This window comes from Puma concolor, chromosome C2, assembly GCF_028749965.1.
Source record: "Puma concolor isolate L17-30 chromosome C2, mPumCon1.1.hap2, whole genome shotgun sequence".
Taxonomy (NCBI): Eukaryota; Metazoa; Chordata; class Mammalia; order Carnivora; family Felidae; genus Puma; species Puma concolor.
The window spans coordinates 54,246,928-54,268,400 of record NC_141675.1 but is presented as its reverse complement, the minus strand read 5'-3'; the positions used below and the strand labels follow the sequence as shown (position 1 = coordinate 54,268,400).

General features: G+C 40.0%; 1 long non-coding RNA gene across 1 annotated transcript; it reads left to right on the top strand.

The window, feature by feature from the left end:
* Positions 1–567: 567 nt before the first annotated feature.
* Positions 568–20,021, top strand: LOC147577259 (uncharacterized). The gene is made up of 2 exons (XR_015240095.1): positions 568–882; positions 18,737–20,021. It is a non-coding gene; the product is annotated as an uncharacterized LOC147577259 (long non-coding RNA).
* Positions 20,022–21,473: the final 1,452 nt, after the last annotated feature.

The window sequence follows — 21,473 nt, the reverse complement described above, 5'->3', positions numbered from 1 at the left end:
CTCACTTGCATATAACACCCAGTGTTCACCCCAAAAAGTGCCCTCTTTAATGCTCATCACCTGTTTAGCCCATCCTCCCACCCAACACCCCACCAGCAACCCTCAGTTTGTTCTCTGTATTTAAAGGTCTTTTATGGTTTGTCTCCTCTCTGTATCTTATTTTTTCTTCCCTTCCCGTATGCTCATCTATTTTGTTTCTTAAATTCCACATATAAGTGAAATCATATGATATTTGTGTCTCTTTGACTGACTTATTTTGTTTAGCATAATACACTCTAGTTCCATCTGCATTGTTGCAAATGACAAGATTACATTCTTTTTGATCACTGAGTAATATTCCATTGTATATATACACCACATCTTCTTTATCCATTCATCAGTCAATGGGCATTTGGGCTCTTTACATACATTGGCTATTGTCAGTAGTGCTGCTATAACATTGGAGTGCATGGGCCTGCCCCTTCAAATCAGCATTTTTGTATCCTTTGGATAAATACCTAGTGGTGCAATTGCTGATTATAGGGTAGTTCTTTTTTGAGGAATCTCCATACTGTTTTCCAGAGTGGCTGCACCCGTCCATGCATTGTATTATTAAAGATGTAAATATTGATGTCATTTGAGAGACAAAGGTAGCAACAGCTTAAATAAAATAGGCATTTCTCTAGCTCACTTTCTTAACAATGTGGGTGGAAATAGCCAAAGTGGGTTTGGTGGTTACATGGGATTAGGGATCCAGGCTACTTTCATCTTCTTGTTCTACCCTAACATGCAGCTTCCACCTTGTGGGCCGACAGGACTACTCTAGCTCCAGCCATCACACCTGCATTTCAACTGTTGGGAAGGGGATAAGTGGAAAGGGAGAGCATACTTCTTTCCCTCAAGGTATGACCGCAAAGTTGCATACATCATTCTATTTGCATACCACTGACCAGAACTCAGTCACATAACTACACCAAGGGGGTTAAGAAGTGCCAGCTTTACCTATGCAGCCATATGACAAGCTAAAAACTCTGTTCACATGTCATAAGATGAGACTGAAACGAAACAATTGTCAGCCCATCCCCATGTATGAACAAAGCAGAAAAAGAAAGAATGAAAGGCTGGGGAAGTTAAGAAAGAGGGTAAAAGAGAATGGAGAGAGGAAAAGTCCAAGATTGTGTTGATTAAGGCAGACTATATTTTAAGGTGTTTTATCAGTCTCTGTTGTTCAGTTGCATCTAGACTTCTGAGTCTGTTTCTTATCAACGAAATTTGCAATGCTATATAATGGACTTAAACCTCTGTGTGGCTCTTCTCACTAGATCTTAATTATTGAACTCCATTCAAGGAATAAATATTTGTGAGTGCTTTCAGAAAACCTGAAATTGATGTCAGACATACAGTGGAGAAAAACAACAATCAGTATCTGCTTTCAAAGAATGATATCAAAGTATGAGGTGGGGGAATAGATACTGACCAAATAATTGAACAGTGATTAATGATATAAAAGGAGAAGTATAGGGAACTATACAGTAGCAGAGAGGTGATTACTCAGACTATGCTGGGGAGAGAATAATTTCTGTTATTAAATTCCTTTCTGAGTAAGATACCCAGGGAAGCCCATTAGAAGGAGAATTATTTTTCTGGATTGCATTGACCCCAAGTATGTTATAATAGAGGCTAAAGAGTCAAGCTCATTTAATTGAATCTAATGAAACAATAATGTCTTGAGTATCTACTGTGTCTGAGGTATTGGGCCAGACACTGTGGGGGCTACAAAAGAGAATAAGAGATGGTCTTGTATCTTGAGTAGCTGATGCCCTGGTGAAGGAAACAACAGTGGAACTCAGGGCAAATGTGATCAAGAGCTACGGTAGAGATGTCCACAAAACTTAAGGGGAAAGGGAGACAACTTCTACCTTGCTAAGGTCTCTGAGCCTTCAGGGAGAACATGGCATGTTAACTGAGCCTTGGCTAATGTGATTGGGTTAAAGGGTCTTTAAGGAAGACACAATTGGAGCAAAAGGCAGAAAATGAAAGGTATGTGTAAGGACTGATTGTTAGTCAAATGTAGCAGATGAGGTGAAGGGGGTCAAAGAGATATCGTGTGATCCTGGGGGGTATGCATAATAGACACTTCTGGAAAGGCAGAGGGTAGATGGGGGGAGGCTTGATCATGATGCTAAGGAAGCTAACTGAGGAACCTGAGGGCAAGGAGATTAGAGAGGCTTTAAAATTGGCTAGACAGAGAATATCAAAGAGAGGAAGCATTGGTGAAGCTTTGGTGAAGAAGCATCTTTAGGCTGAGCACCTGACTGGATGTTCACAGGGGTGTGGGTGGGGAGGAGAGGCACAGGAGTGAAGAAAACACGAAAGTTTTAAAAGCCTGAGTGATTAGGAGGGTGTTGGTGACATTTAGTGGTTTAAGGAAGAAAAGGAGGAAAGAAGCAGTGTATGGACACCACTCATTGTCTACTCAACAGCCATTTCCCTGTTCTTCATAGCACTTTGTTTTTGTCAGATATCCAGCCCATCCTCAGCCCCTGAGGAGTGGCCTAACTGATGCAAGCTCATCAGCTCAAGGCATCCCCCTGCTGACTGTTACTGGTCTGGGGGTAGGGAGGAGACATGGCACGAAAATTGGCCTTATCATATTGAGTGCACGTTTCATGTTTGGGAACGCATGCACGGTGTTTTGGGAAGTACACAGTGGAGCGGGAACTAAACACCCAGACTGAAAAGGGAAGCTTACGGGAATTAGAAAGTATCAAGAAGATCATCAAGACAGAAAAGCTCAGGAAATCCACCCCATCAAGTTGTTTATGAACCCCTGGGCTGACCTTTGGCCTGCATATGTGTGATCCCAAACAGATTATCGGACTATGAGAACTGATCTGTGGACTGACACCATGCTGGTCCCTCACTGGTCACTGGACGGCACTCACAGGGCACAGATCTGAGTAGCCCTGCAAAGACACTGGCAACTGAACTCTTGTTAGAACTATGACCCACAGAAACTGGTTGGAACTTCTGGCCTGACCCCAACCAGGTTAATTGCCTGCTAAAACTAAAATATCAAAATTTCCCTTAGGATGTAAGCGTGACCCCCAAGTCTCATTGCATGCATGTAGAATGTCAAAAGTACAGTCTAAAATTGTTAATCATACAAAGAACCAAGAAAATGTCAACTCACAGAAGAAAAGATAAGTAACAGATAATACTGCTGAGATGACACAGATTTTGGAATTATAACTTTAAAATAGGGAGTATAGAGATGCTCCAAGAAGTAAAGGCAAGCAGTCTGAAATGAATGGAAAGATAGAAAGACTCAGCAAAGAAATAGAAGATATAAAAAGAACCAATGGAAATTTTAGAACTGAAAAAGACAATAACCAAAATAGAAAGCTCTCCAGATGGACTGAATAGCAGGCCTCAGATAACAGAAGAAAGAGTCAGTACATTTGAAGACAAATCAGTAGAAATTATCCAATCTGAACAACAGAGAAAAAACATTTGGAGGGGGGTAGAAAAAGCAGAGTCCTTTTCTTCCGTGGGAGAATACCAAAAGGTCTAACGTTTGTGTCATCAGAGTCCTAGAAAGAGGATGGAAAGAGGAAACTTCAGAAAAAATATTTGAGAGAATCATGACTGAAAATTTCCCCAATTTTAAAAACAAACAACAGAGATACAGGATGAGAAGAAAGAACAAGGCTAACAAAATGTCATAAAGGACAACCGAGGATTGAAAAGGTTTTGAACATGTGAATGCCCAATACTGCCCCTTACTTACCTTGTGTGGGGAATTTTGCTTATCTTTCTAAGTCTCAGTTTCCCCATCTGTAAGATGAGTAGAAAAAGACCTACCTAAAATAAGGCTATCATGAGGACTGAACACAATAATCTAAATAAAACACTTAGCACAATTCCTGACTCACAAGAGGCACTAAATAAATAATAGCTTTTTATTTTTTGTTTTATTAAAAAACTGTTTATTTAGAGAGAGAGCAAGAGAATGCAAGCTCACAGGTGCAGTGGGGGAGGGGCAGAGAGAGAGAGAGAGAGAGAGAATCCCAAACAAGATCCATGCTGTCAGCACAGAGCCTGACTCAGGGCTCAATTCCACAAACTGTGAGATCATGACCTGAGCTGACATCAAGAGTCAGACGCTTAACCGACAGAACCACCCAGAAGCCCCAATAATAAATTTTTATTTTTATTTAAAAAATGCTTATTTATTTACTTATTTTTGAGAGAGAAAGACGGGGGGGGGGGGGGTAGGGGAGGGGAGGGGCAGAGATAGAGAATCTCAAACAGGCTCCAGCACAGAGCCTGATGCAGGGCTCGAACCCACCAGCCATGAGATCGTGACCTGAGATGATGACCTGAACTGCAGCAAAGAACCAGGTGTTCAACCAACTGAGCCACCCAGGCCCCCCACCTCTACCCCCACCACCAATAATAGCTTTTTAGATAGGAAGAGACTGGTCAGCAAAGATGTCAAGGATGGTGAGGGCTGAAGAGAGAACAAGGAGAGATCTCCTTGCAAGAAGGAGATCTGAGAGGATTTGGGGAGTATGGTCCAGGGGAATATTGACATTATTAATAAAAGAGTGAAAAGAATGACTTGATATATGAAAGATATGCACACACATATAAAGATAAGTATCTGCAAATTACTAGATTTTCTATATACTAACCATAACCAGTGAGGGAACATGATGGGAAAAATACTGCATTCCCAATAGCAACAAAAGAGATGAAATATCCAGGAATAACTTAACAAGAAATATGAAAGATTTATATGAATAAATGACAAGATTTTACTACAAGATATAAAAGAAGGCTTCAGTAAATAGAACCATGCCATGTTCTTGGATGGCAGGACTGAATAATATAAAGATGTCAATTCCTTCCAAATTAATTTTCTGGTTATAACTCCACTCAAAATCCCAATAGGGTTATTTTTGGAATATGACAAAATCATTCTAAAGTGCATCTAGAGGACAACAGACGCTATAACTAATACGTTTTGAGGAAAAAAATAAAAAGAAGAAGAGGGGTGGTGAGGAGGGGTCAGCTTTCCCAGAAAGTAAAAGACAACAGAAAAGAACAATAATGTTATCAATTTGTTTCTACTGTTAGTTTAGTGAAACAGGACAGGCCGGAAGTAGCCCACAGACACACAGAATGATGACAAAGATGGCATCACAAAACAGGACGGCAGTGAAGGGTTCTCCAGTGAGTGGTGCTAGATGTCGGTTGGGGGGTGGGAGTGGGGTTGGAGGAGGGAATAGAGAGAAGCTGTTTTCCTGAGTGTGTGTTTCTATGTACAGGGTCATCAATTAGGGTCACATTGCCTGCTCTCCTCCCAAGCCCTCACTTTCTCCTTTCTAGGGGAGGAGGAGGGAAATACCTGACGGATGAATTTAGAACAAGAAACAAGAGCGCTTGCAGCTCAAGCCCCTCCTCCCTCATTTAGCTCAGCTGGCTGGTCCACAGAGAAGGATGCAGGTCTGCCCTCTGTCCTGGCATCTCTTAGTGAGGAAGTTCCTTCTCCGGCACTTCTGGCATTGGCTGGGGGTCTATCAGGACTTGGTCGGGAGGCAGCTTACTCCAGAGAGGAGGTGTGTTAGCAGACTATTTGGGTGTTTATCTAAAATTACATGTTCTTGGGGCGCCTGGGTGGCGCAGTCGGTTAAGCGTCCGACTTCAGCCAGGTCACGATCTCACGGTCCGTGAGTTTGAGCCCCGCGTCAGGCTCTGGGCTGATGGCTCAGAGCCTGGAGCCTGTTTCCGATTCTGTGTCTCCCTCTCTCTCTGCCCCTCCCCCATTCATGTTCTGTCTCTCTCTGTCCCAAAAAATAAATAAACGTTGAAAAAAAAAAAAAAAAAGGAAAAAAAAATTACATGTTCTTATCAGCTTTAAAGAAATAAGAAGACAACATCTGCCCACATGGTATCTTCATCTCTCTCTTTTTTCTTTCTATAATTCATTTTTTTTTATAATTTACATCCAAGTTAGTTAGCACATGGTGCAACAATGATTTCAGGAGTAGATTTCTTTAGTCCTTTACCCATTTACCCCATCCCCCCCTCCCAAACCCCTCCAGCAACCCTCTGTTTGTTCTCCATATGTAAGAATTGTATCTTCATCTATTAAGTGGTTTGTAATTCACAAGGGGGAAATGGTGTTATTTGTCGGTCCAGCTCAGACTCCAAAACTGGAACATCAGTGGTTGGTTAGTTGGGGGAAACATGTATATGAGAACACGTGCCAATATGTAAAGAATAACTTTTATTAAATCTTAAACTGTTAAAAACAAACACCAGAAGACAGTATCAAATTTCTGGATCAGAGAAAACTCTTTAAGGTTAAAAGCAAATGCAAAGATCCCAAAGGCAAAGATACATAGCTCTAACAAGATTTAAAAACAGCGTGTACATATGTACAAGGCAAAAATGAATGAAAAGGCAATCGTCAGACTGGAAAATTACTTCTGCTAGATGTTACACATAATTCCTACACTAAATTTATCAAGTGCACACACAAAATGATTAAGAACATGAATACCTCCAATAGATGAATGAGAAAAAAAAACATTCATAGGCAATTTGTAAAAAGTTAAGTATAGTTAACAAATATGTGAAAAAATGTTAAATATGATATGAATGACCAAAGAGATAGTTAAGATAAAATACCATTTTTTTTTTTTTTTTTTTTTTTTTTTTTGCCTATCCAGTTGGGAAATAATGATAAAATGAGAACACCTATTATTGGCGAGAGTATACTGAAATAATCACTGTGCCTAGGAACATATATCAGTACAGCTTTTCTGAAAAGAAATCTGGCAAAATTTATCATACATCTCAAAATATTTATACAGTTTGACCCCAATAAATCTAGTTATCTACCATAAGGTATTTGAAGAAATGTAAAATAAAGATTTATGTCTTTAGGTTTTTATGATAACAAAATAAATGAAAAATACATCTATGTTGAACATCAGTATAGGTTAAGTACATTATCATATAATGGAATACAATGCAGTCATTAACATTCAGCTGCAAAGAGCTTTTATTTTTATTTTTTTTTTTAATTTTTTTTTTCAATGTTTATTTATTTTTGGGACAGAGAGAGACAGAGCACGAATGGGGGAGGGGCAGAGAGAGAGGGAGACACAGAATCGGAAACAGGCTCCAGGCTCCGAGCCATCAGCCCAGAGCCTGACGCGGGGCTCGAACTCACGGACTGCGAGATCGTGACCTGGCTGAAGTCGGACGCTTAACCGACTGCGCCACCCAGGCACCCGGTAAAGAGCTTTTAAAAATCACGGAGGAACATAAAAAAAAAAAGCTTACAACTGTCTGTTAAAACAAAATGATTTAAAGCAGCTTGTGAGTGGATTGAAAATTCAGCAAGATTGCCTAAGTTAGAAGTAGGTGAGGGAATGAGGCCAACAAGAGTAGGTACAAAATAAGAGCTGGAAAAAAAAAAAAAAAACTATTGCAGAAATGGAAACAATTGCTCAAGTTTGAACATTGGCTACAGGTGGACCACAAATCTGGCTCTATACAAATTCGGAAGGAAAAGGTGCTCTGGAACATCACAGTGTGGAATTTGCTAGGGAGATAAATACAAAGATGGCTAGGTATGATTAAAGGCACATATGAGCTTCAGCAGTATGATTCTGTGGTGGATCCACTGGGCAGACTCTCAGCAGCCTGAAAATAGCAGAAGCCACAGCATCAGAAGCTGAAAAAAAATGAATGTTGGCTAAATTCCAGTTTGGAAATTGACACAGTGAATGTGGGAGAAAGCCAGGATGGTAAAGGCAGGTGGAGTGCTTGTTTGAGCAATCATTTTTTCGTCCAACAAAATTTATAAGTTATTGATTGATACATGCTGTGTGCCCGGCATTATTCTAGTCATTTTGGGGGTACATTAGTGAACATAACAAAGAACTCTAACTTCAGGAGTGGGGTGGATAGAGAATACAGAGTAAATAATAAAAACAATAAGTTTGTGCGGTTAGGAACAAAAACTATGGAACAGAGTATAAGGAATCGGGAGTATGGCGTGAGGTGGGTGGGAGTGTGTGTGACCAGGCAGTGAAGGCTGGAAGGAGGTGCGGGAGTGAGTCGTGACAATCTTTGGGGCAATAAGGTCCAGGGGTGAGGCCACCCAGGCCACCAGGATCTAGAACGGGCAGTGAGGAAAGAAAGATGGCATGAGGACCTGAGTGCTTAGAAGGAGAGAATAGAGAGGGTCTAGGTACAGTTCTTGAGAGAAAGAGAGAAATCGGAAGGATATGCCAAGAGTGGGGAATTCCTGAGCTTGGAATCTTAAGAGATTCACAATCTTTATCTTAAACTCACTCACTTTCATCACAGAATTATTTTTTTAACGTTTTTATTTATTTTGAGAGAGGGAGCATGCATGAGCAGGGGAGGAACAGAGAGACAGAGGAAGAGAGAGAATCCCAAGCGGGCTCTGCATGTTTGCACAGAGCCCGACATGGGACTCGAACTCACAAACCAGAGATCATGATCTAAGCCGAAATCAAGAGTTGGATGCTCAACCAACTGAGCCACCCAGACCCTGTCACAGAAGTATTTTTAAATTTTCCAATTACACATGTTTCCAGAGGTACAGCCCTTTCCCTGCTTTGATTTCAGAGCAAGTGGGCATAGTGAAAATTAGGATTTTATAGGAGAGAACTCTTTGATAAAAAGTTTAAAAAAAGAATTGAGTGACTCACACATTTCAAAGTGTCTTCTTTAGAGGTTTAAAAATAAAAGTAGGATTGTAGAGCACAGAATTGTACAAACAGAATGATCACAACATGGGGCACCTGGGTGGCTCAGATGGCTAAGCACCTGACTTCAGCCCTGGTCACAATCTCACAGTTCGGTTGGTGAATTCAAGCCCCGCATGGGGCTCTCTGCTGTCGGTGCAGAGCTCACTTCAGATCCTCTGTTCCTCTCTCTGTCTGCCCCTCCCTCACTGACATGTGAGCATTTGAGTGCTCTCTCAAATAAAATAAACATTAAAAAAAAGAAAAAAGAATGATCACAACTTTGTCAGAAAACAACGTCCACAATCATATGCTTAGAACAAAAAGGAAAGGAAGATGGAAGAAAACACCAAATTATCTACTGTGGCTGGGCTATTTTTGGGTGGTGGGACCATACCAATTCTCTTTCTGTGTTTTTTCTTGTTCTTTATACTTTTATAATGGCTGAAGAATCATTTACCTATAAGTAGATAAAGTCCTGCTGGAAAGAAAGGGAGTGCAATAAACAAAGGGCACAAAAAGATAATTAACGTAGGAAATAAAAATAGTAGGCATAGTATGAAAATATACTCAACATCGCTAGTAACCAAAGAAGTGAAAGTTGAACATTTAAAAATTTATCTTTTTTGCTCATGGCATTAGCAATTAAAAATAGTTTTATAATGTGGAACTGAAAAAAAATCAACAAAGAAATGGTTCAACCAAACTTTCTAGAACTAAAGGAAAGAGAGCCCACCAAGTGGCTGTCAACATAGATGAAAACAGACTCACATCAAGGCATAGTCTCATTAAATTTCCTAACACAGGGGTCATAGATATGATCCTACAAGTTTCGAAAGAGAAAAGAAAACAGATTATGTAAAAAAGGATGATGAATCCGAACAGCTCTGGATTTTTCAACAGCAAAACTGGAAGCTAAAAGAAAGTGGAGAGATGTCCTCAAAATATCAGAAGCAAAATGTTTTGCAATCAGTAATTTTGTACCCACAGAGCTATCAATCAAATGAAGATAAGAAAAAGACATTTTCAGGATCTCATAAAATTACCTCTGATTCATTCCTTTTTTTTTTTTTTAAGGGAGATTACCACAAAAACTAACTAGTACACCAAAAAAAGAGAATTGGAGAAACAAGAGACGGAAAAAGAACATCTTAGGATGATGTTAAAAAAGGATCCCCAAATGGCAGCTAGCTCTGATTAGAACAGGTCAGAAGTCTCCAAGAGAAAATTCTTTAGGAATATGATTTGATGCACTTCTTATGTTTCTAAACATCTTGAGAGGAATTTAGATGATTAATGGAGACTTTTTGGTTGAATCAGTAGTTAAGTATGTTCAAAATAAGTAAACAGGGGCACCTGGGTGGCTCAGTCGGTTAAGCATCCGACTTCAGCTCAGGTCATGATCCTACGGTTCATGGGTTCGAGCCCTGTGTTGGGCTCTGTGCTGACAGCTCAGAGCCTGGAGCCTGCTTCTGATTCTGTGTCTGCCTCTCTCTCTGCCCCTCTCCTGCTCACACTCTGTCTCTCTCTGTCTCTCAAAAATAAATAAATGTAAAAAAAAAAATAAGTAAATAGAAGTTAACTCTAGGGAAGACACAAAGTTGTACAAGAAAGAAACTATAACTCATAACATCTGACTCAGTCTGAATAATGTGTAAATAGTCACGAGAATGTAAACACTGAATATATCTCTGACAAAATTGTGATGTAACTACTGGGAGAATGGAGGGCTAGGAAAGGGCATGTATATGGTGGGAAAAGAAAGCAACATCCTTTTCTTCCCATAGAGGGAAGTTAGAACATAATGAGTAAGCCAGACCTCTCTTCTTCCTTTGGGCACCCTTATGTCTGGATGGGAAGTTACCAGAAAGGCAAACAGCTTGAGGATCAATGTGACCCAGTGAAGATATATAGCAGAGTAGAAATATAGAATCTTGGTCCTTGGTGATCCGCCACTGAATTAACCAATCTTGGAATCTTCTGCAATCTACTTGGTGTACAGGGACCTCAGTGAGGACACTGTGAACGTCTGTGGTTTCCACATTCAAGCCCTTTGCACAACTATCCCCAAAAGTTGGCACATCTTCTATACAAGATTTTCTATAAAACTCTAAAAACAAAGAAAGAGTCTATGTTAATGATTAGGATACATCATTATTAAGCACCAACAGCATGCCATGTCCTTAGGGCTACCTGAAGATTGACAGCCCTTTTGGACCATGAATTTTACTGCCTTAGTTTTAAATCCTTACATACAAAGAATTATTTTATTTTTTTTTTCAACGTTTATTTATTTTTGGGACAGAGAGAGACAGAGCATGAACGGGGGAGGGGCAGAGAGAGGGAGACACAGAATCGGAAACAGGCTCTAGGCTCTGAGCCATCAGCCCAGAGCCTGACGCGGGGCTCGAACTCACGGACCGCGAGACGTGACCTGGCTGAAGTCGGACGCTTAACCGACTGCGCCACCCAGGCGCCCCACATACATAGAATTATTGAAAGAAAAAAAAAGACTTATTTAAAATAGCCCCTAATAATTGTATAGGAGTTTATACTGTTAAAGAATAATTTCAACATGTGACAAATTATTGTTCTAAAGAAATACTATGTGCTATCTGCTTCAGAAATGCAGATCTAAAGAAAAGAATACGACCATTTAAATTCATTTAAATTTCTACAGGGGCTTTCAAATATATAAAATTACCAAAAAACCTCGTCCTTTACATCACAGGACAAAAAGTAAATAAGTAAAGATGAAGACAGGTGGAATTAAAAAAATCATAATCACAAGTATAGGAACTGATCTTATCAATATATTTGCTGATATTGGTAGAGATGTAAGGAAACTGACTCCATCTCTAATCACTGATCTCAAGTAACCAAAAAGGAACTCACCTATAACCAGTGACAATAGATTATCATGACTGAGTTCCCTGGATGTGGTAGGTGCTATATTCAGTACTTTATGTACATCTTTTCATTAATTTTTTTTGCAATTATCTTAGGAAGGGGATCTTATTATTATTATTCCCATTTGGCTAGAGAAAAATAGAGTTCATGAAAGCAAGAGTTGAACTCAGATATGCTTGATTACAGAACCTGAGTCCTTAATTACTGTGTTACATATTCTTTCATTAAATGTGAAGAAACTTGATATTAAATATGAGAATGCTGCTACAACCATTTTGAATATATTTCTATACTAAATATTCAGTGTGGGGGTATGTTGCTGTGGGTAACTGTTCTCTGATTGTGGGTACACACATCTGGTATTTCTCTCAGCTCCTGATCTCTTTTTATGCTCAGATGTACTTGACCCTAGACTGGATATACCATGTAAACACTGCTTCTACATTTGTTTGGGATTTTAGTATTCTGTTTGTAATCTTCCATTTATTCACCAAGTCGTGATGTCTGGTTTTGATCCTATGCTCCCATAGACCAAGGTGTATGTCTGTCTCACCTGCTTGTGAGTTCCATCAGAGTCCTGAATTTTGCCAATCATTCATGTAATCTGCAAGTAAGAAAAATGAGTGAGCAGGAGGGCCTCAGTAAGGGGTGGGGTGATGATCAGACTTCACTCAGGCACAGCGCCTGGATGCTGTCTGAACCAAGGGCTTAGGGGAGCACAGGCCCTTTGGACACCAAACACAGAATCACAGACTGAATTCTCCTGTTATGGCCACCATTAGCTCGCTACCCTCCAAAGATTTTTCATTTGCTTGCCAAGGAATCAGTATAAAATGGTTTGTGAACAATGTCCCAGAATGCTCCTGACAGACCCCGAAATGGAACTGGAAAGCATTAAACAGGATTGTATTGTCAATAAATGATATGTAAGAACATCAACATAAAAAGCTTTTATGTCCGTCTCAATTATTTAATCTCTGCTGGTTCAGATGCACATCTTCCCTGCCCTGGTGTTAATAAACACTGACATCTGAAGTGAAGCGAGCTGTTTCCATATCCTTTGAAAATGGAAATGGAGGTGTCAAGGGAGTGCAGAAAATAGAAATGGGGAAATGTTGTTCATCAGAATAGCCGCTGATTAAAAATGCACGGTAATACCGCCAGGGCCATGGATTTGTACAGCGGGTCTTCTGGATGATAACAGTTTGTCAGGTTGGGCCTTTTGCTCTAATGATACATACGCTCAGCCCAGCTGCGGAGGCTGACGCTGTAGATGCTTTCTGAGGTTGGATGTCCCCTCAAGTTTCACTTTTAGGGAAGTCTTAGGAAAATGGAGACCTTAGAAAGCATCAAGTTCAATGCTCTTGTTCTACAGAAAAGGAACTATAACCCAGAGAGAGGAGCAGCTTGCTAAGGTCAAAGTGATGGCTCACACGTGTCCAGAACAGAACTCCGTTAACTGTTGACAGTCAACTAACTGACAAGACACATTCCCACACAATGCAGACAAGCACATGGTTTAGTTGAGAGGACAGACCCATCCTGTGAGAAACAAGTCGCCTTTCTCTTAGGCACCCAAACACCTAGGGGCAGACATGCACAGCCGTGCTCTGTTATTTCTGGAGGGTGGGATCATGAGTGATTTTAATTTTCTTTTTGTCTCTTTCTTTAAAAAAAAAAAGTTAATAGCATTTACATTGCTTATTTTATAGTGAGTTTGTATTGCTTTTATGCTTTAAAAATAAGATAAAATATTTAAAAAAGCATTTCCAGGTCCAGGATATGGCCATGGGATGGGGTTGTTAAGATCAGAGCAATGAGTGTTGCAAGTGGGGATGAGGGTGGCATCCACAATTGAAGGGCATGTTGTGAGCTGAATTGGCTACGTAGATGTTGAAGTCACTCATGACGGCGGTGTGAGAAGGTCAGAGGGAAAGCTGGGAGTCAGGGCCAATTTCTTCAATTATTGCACCAAGGTGGGGATGTGTGTGTGCAGAAATCAAGAAGGATAGTGGGCGGCTGATCTACATGGCACGAATTTTAGTGAAAAATAATAGAGTTATGCTCTGGAAGTAGCAACGAAGGCTCTAACAGGGGAGGAGAGATGTGGATGAGAGAGCCAGATTTCCACCAAGACGAGATGGGGTGACTATTTTGTGAAGAGGTGGAAAGTATGGGTGAGTTTCTTTCTTTCCCTTATGAAACATAACACACATAAAAAATACATCAAAACCTAAATGTATGGTATAATACATGATTGTAAGGCATATGTCCATGTAACCAACCAACCTGTTGCAGAAACAGATCATCAGCAGTACTCTAGAAATACTCTATTCGGTGTTCCCTCCTCATCACGTCCCTTTCCCTCAAACCCTGGAATTAACTACTGTAGTGACTTTTGGAGTTATTTCTTCCTTTATTTCCTTTGCAGCTATTAAGTATTACTTTTCTCATTCCACTTTTCCTTTCTACTTGTTTGGATGTTAGAGATTACTTGAGATATGACAATTTATATCCGTAATGTATCAAAGTCTAACGTAACCCTCTCAGAGGACAATAAAAACAATTAGGATTCTAATCACATTTTTATAATTCTAATTCCATTTACTGCTTTCCTAACCAATTTGCTACCATTTTGAAATATTTTAAAACTATATTTAAAAAAAATTTTTTTAATGTTTATTTATTTTTTGAGAGAGAGAGAGAGACAGAGTGTGAGCAGGGGAGGGGAAGAGAGAGGGAGACACAGAATCCGAAGCAGGATCCAGGCTCTGAGCTGTCAGCACAGAGCCTGACATGGGGCTCAAACCCACAAACCAAGAGATCATGACCTTAGCTGAATTTGGATGCTTAACCTATGAGCCACCCAGGTGCCCATAATTCTCTATATTTTAAAATATTAAGACATTGCTATTATTTTATGCTATCAGTGTTCATTTAGCTTTATATATGCCCTTTACTACTTTCTTTACTTTTCTCTCTCTTGTAGCTCAGACTTTTTATTTGCAGTCATTGTCCTCCTGTGCAAAGCATATCCTTTAGAATTTCCTCTCACGTGAATGTGATGGCAGTGGCATCTCTTGGTTTTTGTTAGTCTGGAATGTTTTTATTTCATCTTCTTTCTTTTATGATATATTTTTGGGTTGTAAAATTCAAGTGGCAAGTAATCTTTCAGCTCTTTGGAGATAGGACTACATTGTTTTCTGGTTTTCATTATTGCTGTTGAGAAATTGACAGTTTAATTGATGCTCCTCTGAAGTTAATACCTTTTTTCCTCTGGATGTTTTTAAGGTTTTATTTATCTTTGTCTCTAGTTTTCTGGACTCTCACTATAATGTGTCTACCGTTTTTAGCTATATTGCTAAATATTGTGATTCTTGAATTTTTGGATTGGCATCTTTCACCGATTCTGGAACATTTTCAGCCATTATCTTTTCAGATATTATCTTGGCTCCATAATATCTAGCTTCTTCTGACACCAACTAAATACATGTTAGACCTTCTCGTTATGTCCTCTATATTCCTTACCTTTTCTTCTGTGATTTCCATTTGTGTGTGTGTGTGTGTGTGTGTGTGTGTGTCTTTCTATGCTGCATTAAAAACCATCCACTGAATTTTTATTTGTTACTGCCTTTTTCTTTCACAGAAGTTCTATTTGGTTCTTTTCCAAATATGTTATATTACTTTTATGATTTTATTTCATCTTCAAGCAGATATATTCAAGCATGTCTTTCATAATTTTAAACACAAACATAATTACATTATAGTCTTTATCTGATACTTTCTATGTCTGAAGTTGTACATGTGAGTTTTTATTTATTGCTGTGGGGTTGTTAGTTATGATTGTGTGCATGTAATTGTAGTTGAAAAAAATTGTAATAACAACTCAAAGCCTACAATGGATTCTACAAAAAGAATGTTCTTTGCTTCTGCTTGGGGTCTTGGGCCACTAATAATCTAGGACCATCTTATCGGATTTAAGGATTGAGGTTCCCAGGGTAAACCAGTTTAGCCTCACTCTGAGGCTGTGGTCCTTGGAATTCTTAGCTTACATAGAACCTGCCCATGTGTCTCCTGTTAGACCCTCTGACTTGCCCAGGTTCAGGGATTGGTAAATGTTCCCTTTACCACCAGGCCACTGAAATCAAGGTTTAAACTTTTCAGAATGGACACAGGTTCTCAGTAACTTTTCTGCTTATTGAACTCACTGGGTTATCCTTTTCTCTTTAGTTTTATAATTCCTTGATGCCTTCTTAGCTCTTTGATTTTTTTCAGGAAGACTTCAGTAAATTCAGCTCTTTTTTTAGTTGTTTATAGCAGGAAGTTGTTCCAAATAACCTATGATATTATTAAAAATAAGGGGTTTGGAGGTTTCTTTACATGGAACGAGGATTCCAGGGAGAATGGTAGGAAGTTTTCTTAGAAAAAAAAATCACAGTGGAAGAAGATGAGAAGGAAGCTCTAAGGGAAATGAAATTAAGAAAATGTGATATATAAGAAACCTGGAGAGGTTTGCCTTTTGTACTATGGTTTAAGGGTATGAGGAATTATGGTATCGACTGGGCTCTAGTTTCCAGAGGGGAAAGGCAAAGACCCCAATGATATCAGCCCAATAACTGGTCAGACTTGGAGACTGGGGCTGTGGGAACCAGCTTTGCTAGGGAAACAGCAAAACCCTGAAAATCCATTGTTCTGGTGATCCTGGAGTACTCTTCCTAGAAGATTAAGAAGGGAACTCTTAGTTCCAAGAATGATCACCTCTTGAAAACATTAGCAGTGGTATTCAGTGGCTTGGAGCCTCTGTGACTTCATTGCAATCTGGGATATTGGCAGGAATTATGAGCATTATTCATTTCAAAAGACTAATTTCATTTTTTTATTAAAAACCTTTTTAAAAATTATTTAATTTTGAGAGAGAGAGAGAGAGAGCGAGCACACAAATGGGAGAGGGGGCAGAGAGAGAGGAAGGTACAGAATCCAAAGCAGGCCCCAGGCTCTGAGCTGTCAGCACAGAGCCTGACACCGAGCTCGGACTCATGAACCATGAGATCATGACCTGAGCTGAAGTTGCAGGCTTAACCGACAGCCACCCAAGTGCCCCTTAAAAGACTATTTTAAATAGTTATAGAAGTTTGTAGTTGTAGCTCTGTTTTATAGCACATCATTTGTGGCCTCTGGGGTGAAATGTGGAAATCCAGATCAGAGGCATAGCTTTTCCGATGGGGAAATAGACCATGTTTTTAATGTTGTAAACTACAGCTGTGTTCACATATATACAGAAGAAAAAATTCCTCAAAAACACATCAAATACTGACAGGGAATTTTTAATTCTTTCTTCAGACTTTTCTTTGTTTTCTAACATTTATGCAATAAATATAAATTATTCGTATAATCAAAAAATAACAGAGGTTATTTTAGAACAGTAACAAAGTGCTGTCTACTTCACAGCTGAATCAGAACAATCCACAAATTCTTTGTAATGTGGGATTCGAATGTAATTACACCATAATATTAAAATAGAATATACTGAAAAGCAAATAGTTGGGATACAGGAGAAGGTAACTTTAGTTCTCAGGTGTAGGAAATAAAGGAAATAAAGCCAAGCAGCTCACAGAGAAATGTGGCTGCTGCCTTGTCACAGAGATTCTGTTACTCTAGGACCGTTTATAGAATCCAGAAAGACCTTTGATGGCTTCCCTCACTCTCTCTGGAAGATTCTCCTGGACAGGAGCCCTGACCTTATCTCAATCAGTGTGAAAGCCTGAGAGAGAGAGGTGGTGAGGGTGTGGTGGGGGGAGCAAGAGGGAGGGAGAGAGAAAGACTAACTTGCTTCTTGATTCAACCTTGCTTTCCAGCTGTGCTTGATGGAAACATCTGTTCTTCAGGTAAAAGGTAAACCTTTTAACTATTCATGCGTCAGATCCCATTACTGCTTTTGTAACCAGTTTTTGGAAGTGAAAATTTTCAAAGTCTCACTTGGCAAGTTAGAGGATCCCACTTTGTGTCCCTCTGGCAATTCAGCGAGCAGCAGCTATGTCAGGAGATTTGTTGTGGGAATACTTGGCTGGATCTTTGCTTTGACTTGGTTCTCTATCACCCCAACGACTCTGGGAAAATCACCTCTCTTGGTCTCTGCTTCTGACATCTGGTAGCCCAGCTTCCAGCTGACTCCCAATGATTGCTGCCTTCTCCTATTCATACCCTTGTTGAGTCCCCTCCCACCCTGTACCAAGTAAATAAATAGGGACAAGTATTTTTATCTATACTGCATATGTGAGAAACAGAGTTGTTAAAATAAGTGACTTGGTTAGCTTAATGGGCTAAAGGGACAAGAATCTGGTGTCACCTAATACCAAATCCACCTTCTCGTGATGCTATTCCTTGGAGGGAGAGGAAATGAAATGAATGAAATCAGCAGTTTTGCATTCATTCCAATGGTTGCTCACAGGGTCAAGCAGTGCCCTCACACCCAGAGGAAATGCATAAACACATATTTACCCTTCAAAATTATTTTCAGTTAAAGACATCAATAAATGATGAGGAACATCAAGAGGGATGTGTACCCCTCTTTCCTCCTCTATCTTTTTAATTAATCATTCTACCCCCTTTGCTGTTGGTTCAGAGACAGATTTGCATAATATCTTGGTTGCCATGGCTGATAACATCCTTTGTTAGTTAACTCTTAATGGAGGAGTCATGAAAAAGCCTGTAAATGACCACATGAATTATGCATAAGGAACTCAACTCAAGTCATGCATATAAAATGGGCATTAAGAACACAACTTCAACTCTCTTATTCTTTAAAAAGAGCCCCACACAGGGCTTGCTAGCCTAATCTGTAGCCTTCTTATAGCACGAAATGGAGTTTGATTTATTGGTTTGAGCTAATTTACAAAATGGAGATCACTAAGCAAGAAAATCAAGTTATATAAACACAGTTGGCATCTGGTAAATGATAATACGCCTTTTACACTTTCTCTGTACCTTGTAGAACATTATGTAATATTCTGTGCACGTGGTGACTCATGAAATCTCTTTCTTCTCCCACCCAGCCAAGAAGAACCAGTTTTAGACTGGTGTGTGATTTGCTGAAGAGCTTGGAAGGTACCAGAGGAGATTCATGTCGAAATCCCATCTCCTGTTCTCCAACCTTACTTTCTATGAAGACAAAACTTTGAAGACAAACTGAGTTTCCACAGGAATAATCACACAGAAGGACAGACCACTGCTAATTTAGGCAGCTGGCGATGCAGGGGTGTTGCCTCCTCTCCAGCATGTCAGCCCAACTTCCTTTCAGTCTCTGCTGTCCAAGACCCAGTCTAGCTAGTTCAAACTCATCTTCTCACCAAATTCCAAGGCTATTAAAGATTCAAGGACAGGGCTCAGTTGGTTAAGCATCCAACTCTTGATTTCAGCTCAGGTCATGATCTCACCGTTCATGAGTTCAAGCCCCATGCTGGGCTCTGCACTGACAGTGCGGAGCCTGCTTGGGATTCTCTCTCCTACCCTCTCTCTGCACCCCCATATGTTTCTCTCAAAATAAATAAATAAATAAATAAATAAATAAATATTTTTTTAAAAAGGGGTGTGGGGCAGCTGGGAGGCTCAGTCAGTTACGCATCCAGCTCTTGGTTTTGGCTCAGGTCATGATCTCACGGTTTGTGGGTTTGAGCCCCACATCAGGCTCCACGCTGGCAATGCGGAGCCTGCTTGGGATTGTCTTTCTATCCTTCTCTCTCTGTCCCTCCCCTGCTCACTCTCTCTCTCTCTCTCTCAAAATAAATAAATAAACTTAAAAAAAAAAAGAAAGAAAGCCCATTGTCTTAAAAAAAAAAAGGGGTGGGCGGGGGTGTTTGGTCTATTCTTTTGTTTGAAACTAACTAAACTCTCACATGACCTGTTGGAAAAGAGCATTCCTACATGGTTTGATTGAATCTTATTCGGAGAATTCAGTTTTGTTTTTCAATCACATGTAACTTAAGAACAGCTTGCTGATGCTTTCCCATGAGGGCAATGGAAAAATTTGAGATTTGGGTCAGCTGGCATGCATGCCTAGCCCAAGCCATCTCCATCTCTCACCACGCTACTGCCATGGCCCCTGATGTGGTCTCCTTGCCTCCCCCTCTCACTCTGTACAGCCCATTTTCCATACAGCAGCTGAAACCACCTATGGCTTCTCATCACACTTAGACCAAAGTCCAAGCCCCTTACCCTGGCCTTCCATGATATGGACCTCCCAGCTTTCCTCACTGATTTTGTACCACCTTCCTCTTGCCCACCACTTTACAGTCCTTGTTCTCTTTTGGTTTGTTGAACACATTAAATGCTTCTGCCTAGGTCCTTCACCCTTATTTTTTTTTTTTTTGCCTGGAATGATCCCACGACCCTGTCTTTGCCTTTCCAGATCCTTCTCATCATTTCCATTTCTTATCAAGTGTCACTTCCCCCAGAGAATCCTTCTCTGATCACCCAATCTGAATTAGTAGTTCTAGCAAATTACTTTTTGTAGTTTTATTTTCATCTTATAATTTCCTGATTTTCTTGTTTATTCAATCTGTTTTATTGTTTGGCTTTCCTCTACAAAACAGTAAGCTCCAAAGGCAAGGACCTTGTATGTCTTATTCTCCTAGAATGTTGGCTGGCACAGCCAGCCTTCAGTGTTTGTTGAAGGAATGAATGAATGAATGAATGAATGTCTTCATTTTAATTTTTATTGGTCATATTAAAAAAATGTGGTTGGTTTATTTCCATTTGAGTTGATTTGGTCACTCTATAAAATCAAATCTTTTCAGTTTAAGTCAATTCATAGTTTAATAAAAATTACTACATGAGCTAGCTCAAGCTTCAGTAAGTTAGTGCACTCGTGTACAATTCAAATTCCTGACTCAGATACCTGAAAATGTCATTTGAGTTACAGTTGTTGGTTCTGAGATTGCTTTACTTTACTTTGCTCTGGGCTCCAGGGGCCCAACACCGTCCCATGTCCTCTGTAAGCTTTCTTTGGCCCCGATGCCCCTGACTCACAGAATTGCTTTCCTTCTTGGCTCGTTCCTTTTTTATAGCACTTAGTATTTCAGTCACTCATCAGGCCTTGGGCAGAGGTGGCTGTTAGATAGTCTGTGCTCTATGGGGTGAATTTGTAAGTAGGTCATTAACTCTCTGTGTCTCTTTATTTCTCCTGGGCTTCTCTCTTGGACTCCATACTGTGTTTGTCCTATGTATAGTCTGTTGATCTGCAGATCCAATTCTTTTTCTCCAGTTTTGTTTATTTTTAAGCAAGTGTCTGCTTCTAGCAGGGGTAGTCTCCCAGGTCAGTATGGCTTGAATTTTGGCCATGGTCAGTGGCAGTGGGCAGGGCAGAGCTCAAAGCGGGGGGAGCTCTTTCCAGGATGCTCAAAACGTGTAGGGTGTTTCCCCTGTTCCTTACTATTGAGGTCATCCAGTGAAGTCATTCTTAGCCTGAAATGGCTTGTCAAAAGATAACTATATCCCTTTTCATCCCAAATGGCTTTCCACAAAAGAAGGAGACCCTTCTAGCTGAGATAAAGCCTAATTTTAGCTGACGCTGCAGGGCAGACCCATGGCAAGCCCACCTCTGTGGCCAGGAACCCATCAGTATCTCTTACCAGATAAATGAGGATGCATTAGCAACAGACTTCTGACGTCTTCTTCCCCTGAAAAAGGGTTTGACTCTTGGGAGAAAATGTGTCCTTAGTATAAAGATACGGATTTCTTAATAGCAGGCAACCCTTCCCCTTTCCGTACAGAAACTTATTAGTATAGATGATT